Source organism: Myxocyprinus asiaticus, chromosome 43 (assembly GCF_019703515.2).
Source record: "Myxocyprinus asiaticus isolate MX2 ecotype Aquarium Trade chromosome 43, UBuf_Myxa_2, whole genome shotgun sequence".
Classification (NCBI taxonomy): domain Eukaryota; kingdom Metazoa; phylum Chordata; class Actinopteri; order Cypriniformes; family Catostomidae; genus Myxocyprinus; species Myxocyprinus asiaticus.
The window spans coordinates 11,450,662-11,459,547 of NC_059386.1; positions in this window are offsets into that span (position 1 = coordinate 11,450,662).

Below are 8,886 nucleotides of genomic sequence, written 5' to 3' on the forward strand. Positions count from 1 at the left end.
CTACAGTCTTCAAACACAAAGGACAACTGGCTCTAACAAGGACAGAAAGAGATGTGGAAGGCCAGATGTACAACTAAACAAGAGGATAAGTACATCAGAGTCTCTAGTTTGAGAAACAGACACCTCACATGTCCTCAGCTGACAGCTTCATTGAACTTTTGGCCGCCAGTGTAAATGGTCAACAAATATAACAAATTATCCTCGATCTTGCAAACTATCAAAAGTTATTTCATTACTTTGCTTCAACTTAACTCTGAAGTGTTGTTACTTCAACCCTGTTACAGTAAGTTTGGAATTCACATAATTTGAAAAGATGAATGATTAATTTTTTGGTATGCCTTGCAATAAATCACTTGTTATGATTGGAATAAAAAAAAATAAAAAAAACTTTTTTTTTTTTTAAACATGACAATTTTCTTTATACATGTTTTGTGCCAACCCTGTTAAATAATTTTTTTTGGGTTGTGTAAGGTTATGGAATTGAAGGTCAGTTCAACAATGTCTAATGCTTTAGCTAGCAATATCATTGCATATCATGTCTACAATTTTATTGTTCAGTGTTGTTGTACCAAAAAGCCAAATTAAGTGTATAATGCAATACTGATAAATACTTTAAGAGAATCTTACCTGTTTTAACTATGTGCTCATTTTTATGATGTTACTCCCTTTAAAATAATTTCATAAAGATCAAATCATTATTTTAAAAGGGTAAATGTCAAAACATAACAGGGTTGAACAGAACGTGCAAGAACAAAGACAAATTCTGCATTTTATTTGGAAAAAAATACATAGACAGTGAAAGCATGATATTTGAATTTCAATAAAAGCAACATTTAGGTAGAATTTTTTTATTTTATTATTATTATTATTCTATATAACCATGAAAATACAACAGTGATGAATGGGGACATGCAAATTGGCTGATGTTCTCATTAAATAAAGAAATAAAAAACATATCTATAAAACAATATGACTAATACCACTGTCCTGCTGATTGCACACATAGCACAAAAATGGCACCGTTTCTTGAAAATGACCCTTGAAATAGCTCTTGCAAACAAACACCAGCACAAACACACAAAAGACAGGGACAAAAGTGACCAACCCAGTTTACTTTATTTAGACACTGCACATCACAATACCTCCCAAGACACTCACACAATAAGAGTGCAGGTTACACTGGCATTCACGGAGGTACGTGAAGTCACAGTGACTTATGGGATGCCACAGGAAAGGGCCTGCCTGGCAGGATGTAGCCTCCATTTGTGTAAGTCTGCTGAGACTTGAGGACACTCCTGTTTTGTTTACCATTTGCAGTCTTTAGATTATTGATAAAGCTCTTCCTGAACCAGTAAATTAATTGAGAAAATGAGCTGGAGTGAGCTTATGGGAAAAGATTGAAAAGCAATTTTTACATGCAAAATTACATGCTATAGCAAAGATAACAAAGAGGACACACTGGCTCTGTTCCAAAACCTAGTAAGCTGCCTTGATATATACTGCTTATATAGGCAAATGCCTTCTAAAGGTCAAAATATCCTGTGGTTTTCCATGTGCCGCTATATATTCGCCTACTGTACGTGAGATGCAATTTTCGTCATCAGCACTGATAACAGAACGCAAAGACTGTCCATGTGCAGCACAGTTTTTAGACATGCAGATTGTCTCCCTTCTCTTCGATTTCAATGAAGTTTAGCATTAGCATGTTGCTAAGCTAATGAAGTTATACTAAAAATATAAAATACATAGCGCACACAAATATTGGATAAAATAGTAAACTGAATTCAGTTCTTTCAATACATACTTTTAGGAATTGAATGTATTTAAGTGTTTTTCTAGACATCCATGTCTGCATGTCAATTTCAATAAAGATTTAAATAATTGGCATTAGCATGTTGCTAAGCTAATATGGTATACTTCAAGAAGCATAAAATACATGGCACACACAAATATTGGATAAAATAGTGAATTAGTAGATTTTATTATTACTTTTAATCCATACTTTTAGGAATGGAATGAATTGTAAGTGTATTTATAATAAACATTTCTCTCAATTTGTCCGCCATCTTGGATGGATTTGTTTCAGTAAGCTTGTTGCAGTGTACTATGTAATTCCCTTCTCTGTGAATTATATTTTTGAACATTACAATTTGGCCAAAAGAAGGCAGCTTAGTAGACAACATAATCGTGCTACCTAGCTAATGGATTGGGTTAGGAACAACAATGTAAATCACGTAATTAGAGCACTAAGTCTCTATTGGAAATAATGGTGAATCCAGTCTCCTATGCTGAATGCTATTTGTGTGGTGCGTAGCGTTCCAAATCAGTCACATATTAGGTTTCATAAAAACTGTAAAATGGGATGGTGATGAATGAGGGCATGCTATTTGGCTGATATTATGTTGAAAAACATTTTAATATACAATTTGTGTTTGATTAAAAAATATATATTTTGCGCTAACTCACTAAACAGAGTCAAAACTATCAAAGAATGTTATTAAGATCAGTATCCTGGTAATGATATCAGTTGTAAGTCATGGAGACACAAATAGCATGCTCCCTTAAAAATGAGCTATCATCTAAAACCTCTGATCATACTCATTGCAAATAATGGTCAGCCAGGAACATTTTAACCAGTGCATGAAGAGAATAATTCAGCAGTGCTATGTGAGAAGTCAGGCATCTGACCTCTGTTTGTAGAGTGTGAGTGGCTTATAGCCACACACACACACACACACACACACACACATGCCATATACCGCTTATACATTTCATAATGAAGGTGGGGTTCACTGTAGTTGGAACACAATAAACCATTGTCCAGTCCAAAAGCAGAGCTCTTGCTTGCCATATGGTTTTGTACTCAGTCTATAATAAAATGGTGCTCTTAAGTGGCTACCCATTGTGCATGACATCAGTGTATACCCATCCATCCTACTCACTGTCAGTACACACACACAAACACAAATACACATACACAATCAGGGCCGGAGTGGCAATAGGGAAGATCGGGAGAATTCCCGTTGGGAGAGACCAAACTGATGTTGCGCCGCTTCACTTCACAGCGCGGGAAGGATCACGGAAGATCCATCGAGAACAGATAGGCTACTGATAGCTGAATGGATGAACGTGCTTCAGGTACAAGATCATCTCAGTTAATTAATCTCTGAAATCCTCTTCCCAAGCAGTGCAGAATGATAATAGCAAAATTATTTTTTGTCACAATATAACAGGATACTTAAAGTAAATGAATACAGATGTAACAGCACGACACGGAACGAAAATAATGGGACTTTACAACTCTCAAAAGATTAAACGAAACGAAACAAACTGCACAAAGTGCCTTCAATGTTGTATCATGCGACAAAATCCTCTTAAAGAGACAGTAACCATTTTGCCTTTGTCCTGAACATTTACATTCCAAGTAAAAGAAAAGTACAACTGTGTTATTTTTAGTCTTTTATTTCACTCTTATCATTGTAAAATGGCACGTTTTTGAATGGCATGTAAAAATGTAAAAAACAATCACTCAACCTTAATTGTTTCACTGGATCTGTTGCTATTTTAATTATCTAAAATACAAAACACTGACCATTTAAAGTGTGAGCCTGTACATCTTGAAAGAGTTATAAACATTTACAGTTCTATAGTGTTATTATGAGCCTAGATAGTCTTTAAAATAAACTTAGTTTACCCACAGATGAAATTTCTCTCATCATTTACTCACCCTCATGCCATCCCAGATGTGTATGACTTTCTGTCTTCTGCTGAACACAAATTAAGATTTTTAGAAGAATTTCTCAGTTCTGTTGGTCCTTTCAATGCAAGTGAATGGTGATCAGAACTCAGAAGGTACAAAAATCACATAAATGCAGCATAAAAGTAATCCATACAACTCCAGTGGTTTAATCTATGTCTTCAGAAGCGATATGATAGGTGTGGGTGAGAAACAGATCAATATTTAAGTTTTTTTTTTTACTATAAATTCTCCTCCCTGTCCAGTAGGGGGCGATATGCTTATGTAAATCACCAAAAACAGAAGAAGAACTCTTAAGAGAGAAGAGTGCTTATGAAAGTGAAAGTGGAGATTTATAGTAAAAAATGACTTAATTATTGATCTGTTTCTCACTGCTCATTTACTTGCATTGAATGGACCAACAGTTCTTCTAAACATCTTCATTCATGTTCTGCAAAAGAAAGTCATACACAACTGGGATGGCATGAGGGTGAGGAAATGATCAAATATCCCTTTAACATTCACTTATTTTCACTCATAACACACAATGATGTCTTATGACAAAGTGAAAATCTTAGTGAATGCCGTATGTGGTATAATGACATGGAGAGCTTAAATAATTTTCAAGTAATTACATATATTGCATATTTTTGCTGTGATCTTGTTTTATTGTTATCATCTTCACCTCCAACCCCCCTTTTGGGTGTGGGCTGACTTGGAAATGACATCCCGGGCTGAATATGAATCCCACTCTGGCCCTGTACACATCTCTGACTCACAGATGTACAGCATGATTTCATTGGCTCATTAGGGCCAATTGTTCATGGAGTGTGCTAGGTCTCTGCTTTTTATTTACATATATATATATATACACACACTGGTGGCCAAAAGTTTGGAATAATGTACAGATTTTGCTGTTTCGGAAGGAAATTGGTACTTCAATTCACCAAAGTGGCATTCAACTGATCACAAAGTATAGTCAGGATATTACTGATGTAAAAAACAGCACCATCACTATTTGCCCAATTCCCACTACTTATTAGGTACTCATGGTGGTGCGGTTACTTGCCTCTGCTTCTGAGACAGTCAATCCGTGCATCTTATCACGTGGCTCGTTGTGCATGACACTGCAGAGACTCCCAACATGTGGAGGCTCATGCTACTCTCCGCGATCCACGCACAACTTACCACATGCCCCATTGAGAGCCAGAACCACTAATCACGACCACGAGGAGGTTACCCCATGTGACTCTACCTTCCCTAGTAACTGGGCCAATTTGCTTAGGGGACCTGGCTGGAGTCACTCAGCACGCCCTGGATTCAAACTCATGATTCCAGGGGTGGTAGTCAGCGTCAATACTCGCTGAGCTACCTAGGCCCCCGAAAAAAAGTCATTTTTGATCAAATCTAGCCCCATTTACAGCAGCCTTCACTCCAACACCTTATCTTTGAGTAATCATGCTAAATTGCTAATGTAGTACTAGCAAATCACTTGCTATTATATCAAACACAGTTGAAAGCTATTTGGTTTTGTTAAATGAAGCTTAACATTGTCTTTGTGTTTATTTATAAGTTGCCGCAGTATGCAATAGACTGACATGTCTTAAGGTCAATATTAGGACAAAAATGGCAAAAAAGAAACAGCTTTCTCTAGAAACTCATCAGTCAATCATTGTTTTGAGGAATAAAGACTATACAATGCTTGAAATTATCAAAAAACTGAAGATTTCACACAAAGGTGTACACTACAGTCTTCAAAGACAAAGGACAGCTGGCTCTAACAAGGACAGAAAGAGATGTGGAAGGCCAGATGTACAACTAAACAAGATGATAAGTACATCAGAGACTCTAGTTTGAGAAATAGACGCCTCACATGTCCTCAGCTGACAGCTTCATTGAATTCTACCCGCTCACACCAGTTTCATGTACAACAGTAAAGAGAAGACTCAGGGGTGCAGGCCTTATGGGAAGAATTGCAAAGAAAAAGCCACTTTTGAAACAGAAAAACAAAAAGAAAAGGTTAGAATGGGCAAAGAAACAGACATTGGACAACAGATAATTGGAAAAGAGTGTTATGGATCTTAACCCCATTGAGCTTTTGTGGGATCAGCTAGACTGTAAGGTGCGTGAGAAGTTCCCGACAAGACAGCCACATTTATGGCAAGTGCTACAGGAAGTGTGGGGTGAAATGTCACCTGAGAAACTGGACAAACTGACAGCTAGAATGCCAAGGATCTGCAAAGCTGTCATTGCTGCATGTGGAGGATTTTTTGATGAGAACTCTTTGAAGTAATTTAAGAAGTTCTGAATTTTTTTTTCCAAATTGTATTAATAATTTTTCATGTTATTAATATCCTGACTATACATTGTGATCAGTTGAATGCCACTCTAGTGAATAAAAGTAACAATTTATTTCCATAAGAGCAAAATCTGTACATTATTCCAAACTTTTGGCCGCCAGTGTGTGTGTGTGTATATATAAATATACCCTCAAGATGACAAGATGATCCAAATCCATATGCTGTTATTCTGGAGCTCAAAAAGACACATTTAAAGACTTTTTATGAAGATATCTTCACTTTAATGAGAGGTTATAATTACCACATCTGTCAAGCTCCAAAAAGGACAAAAAAGCATAAAAAAAAGTCATTCAAATGACTTACATGCTATATTTCACATCTTCTGATGCCATGCAATAAGTTTGTGTGAGAAACCTACCAAATTCTAAGTCGTTATTCACTGATAATCTATAAATAAAAAATATAAAAAATAAAAGAGCTGCATGAATTTGTTTCAAAAAATCTCCTTTTGTGATCCACGTACTGTAATTAACAGCATAAGGGCTTGGAATGGCATGAGAGTGAGTAAATAATGACAGAAGTTTCATTTTTTGGATTAACTATTCCTTTAAAGCTTATATAAAACCATTATAACATTGCATTATAATTATACAGTTGTGCTCAAAAGTTTGCATACCCTTGGAGAATTGGTAATATATGTACCATTTTTAAAGAAAACATGAGTGAGCAGGCAAAACCCATTTCTTTTATTTCTTATGGGATCCATATTCAACTGTAGGTTATAACAGAATGGCACAATCATAAAACAAAACATGGTAACAAAGAAAAAAATGAAATGACCCCTGTTCAAAAGTCTGCATACCCTTAGTTCTTAATACTGTGTATTGCCCCCTTTAGCATCAATGACAGCGTGCAGTCTTTTGTAATAGTTGTCTATGAGGCCCCAAATTCTTGCAGGTGGTATAGCTGCCCATTCGTCTTGGCAAAATGCCTCCAGGTCATGCAGAGTCTTTGGTTGTCTTGGATGAACGGCACGTTTGAGATCTCCCCAGAGTGGCTTGATGATATTAAGGTCAGGAGACTGTGATGGCCACTCCAGAACATTCACCTTCTTCTGCTGTAACCACTGGAGGGTCAGCTTGGCCTTCTGCTTAGAGTCATTGTCGTGCTGGAAAGTCCAAGAGCGTCCCATGTGCAGCTTTCGTGCAGAAGAATGCAAATTGTCTGCCAGTATTTTCTGATAACATTCTGCACCCAAGACTTTCACCCACTATTGCACTTGTGTATATGGTTGTGTGACAATAAAAGTGAAGTGAAGTGAACATGCTGCATTCATCTTGCCATCAATTTTCACAAGATTCCCCGTGCCTTTAGAGCTCACACACCCCCAAAACACCCCCCATGCTTCACAGTGGGGATGGTGTTCTTTTCACTATAGGCCTTGTTGACCCCTCTCCAAACATAGCGCTTATGGTTGTGACCATAAAGCTCTATTTTGGTCTCGTCACTCCAAATTACTGTGTGCCAGAAGCTGTGAGGCCTGTCAAGGTGTTGTCAGGCATATTGTAACCAGGCTTTTTAGTGGCATTTGCGCAGTAAAGGCTTCTTTCTGGCAACTCGACCATGCAGCTCATTTTTGTTCAAGTATCGTCGTATTGTGCTCCTTGAAACAACCACACCATCTTTTTCCAGAGCAGCCTGTATTTCTCCTGAGGTTACCTGTGGGTTTTTCTTTGTATCCCGAACAATTCTTCTGGCAGTTGTGGCTGAAATCTTTCTTGGTCTACCTGACCTTGGCTTGGTATCAAGAGATCCCCGAATTTTCCACTTCTTAATAAGTGATTGAACAGTACTGACTGGCATTTTCAAGGCTTTGCATATCTTTTTATATCCTTTTCCATCTTTATAAAGTTCCATTACCTTGTTACGCAGGTCTTTTGACAGTTCTTTTCTGCTCCCCATGGCTCAGTATCTAGCCTGCTCAGTGCATCCATGTGAGAGCTAACACACTCATTGACTATTTATACAGACACTAATTGCAATTTTAAAAGCCACAGGTGTGGGAAATTAACCTTTAATTGCCATTTAAACCTGTGTGTGTCACCTTGTGTGTCTGTAACAAGGCCAAGCATTCAAGGGTATGTAAACTTTTGATCAGGGCCATTTGGGTGATTTCTGTTATCATTAATATTTAAAAAGGAGCCAAACAACTATGTGATAATAAATGGCTTCATATGATCACTATCCTTAAATAAAAGACTTTCAAAATTTCTGCCAGGGTATGTAAACTTTTGAGCACAACTGTAAATTCTTAATTGTATAATTTAATTATAATTATAAATTAATAATTAAAATTACATTATTACATATTATTATCATTATAATTATTATTAAATTCAACAATTTGGTTACAAAACTTACATTTGGTTTCATTTGATTCAAAATGTACAACTAATTGAATATGTGTAATGTAGTGGGAAAAGAACAGCGCTTTTTTTTTTTTTTTTTACATTAAAAAAATATAGAGTAAAGTTTCAAGATTGAAACCATGCATCCAGATGGTCTTATGGGAGCTGCTCAGAGGAAACTGATATCTCAGGCTCACCCTTGTCATCTTTTCTCCTATCACTCTCAGTGTATATGTTTCTAAGCTTTCTTATGCCTTTCATTACAATTTTACCCAGTTTTACAGCTTTACCCTTTACCCATATACCACATCTTGCCACAGCCACCCCAGTCACCCCCACTGACGAGTGTGTGTGTATCCTGTAACTGCATCCATGGTTTCCTCACAAAGGAGAGAGGGTTTCAGGACGGGAAGATAAGAGACAGTGAGGACATACAGCAACA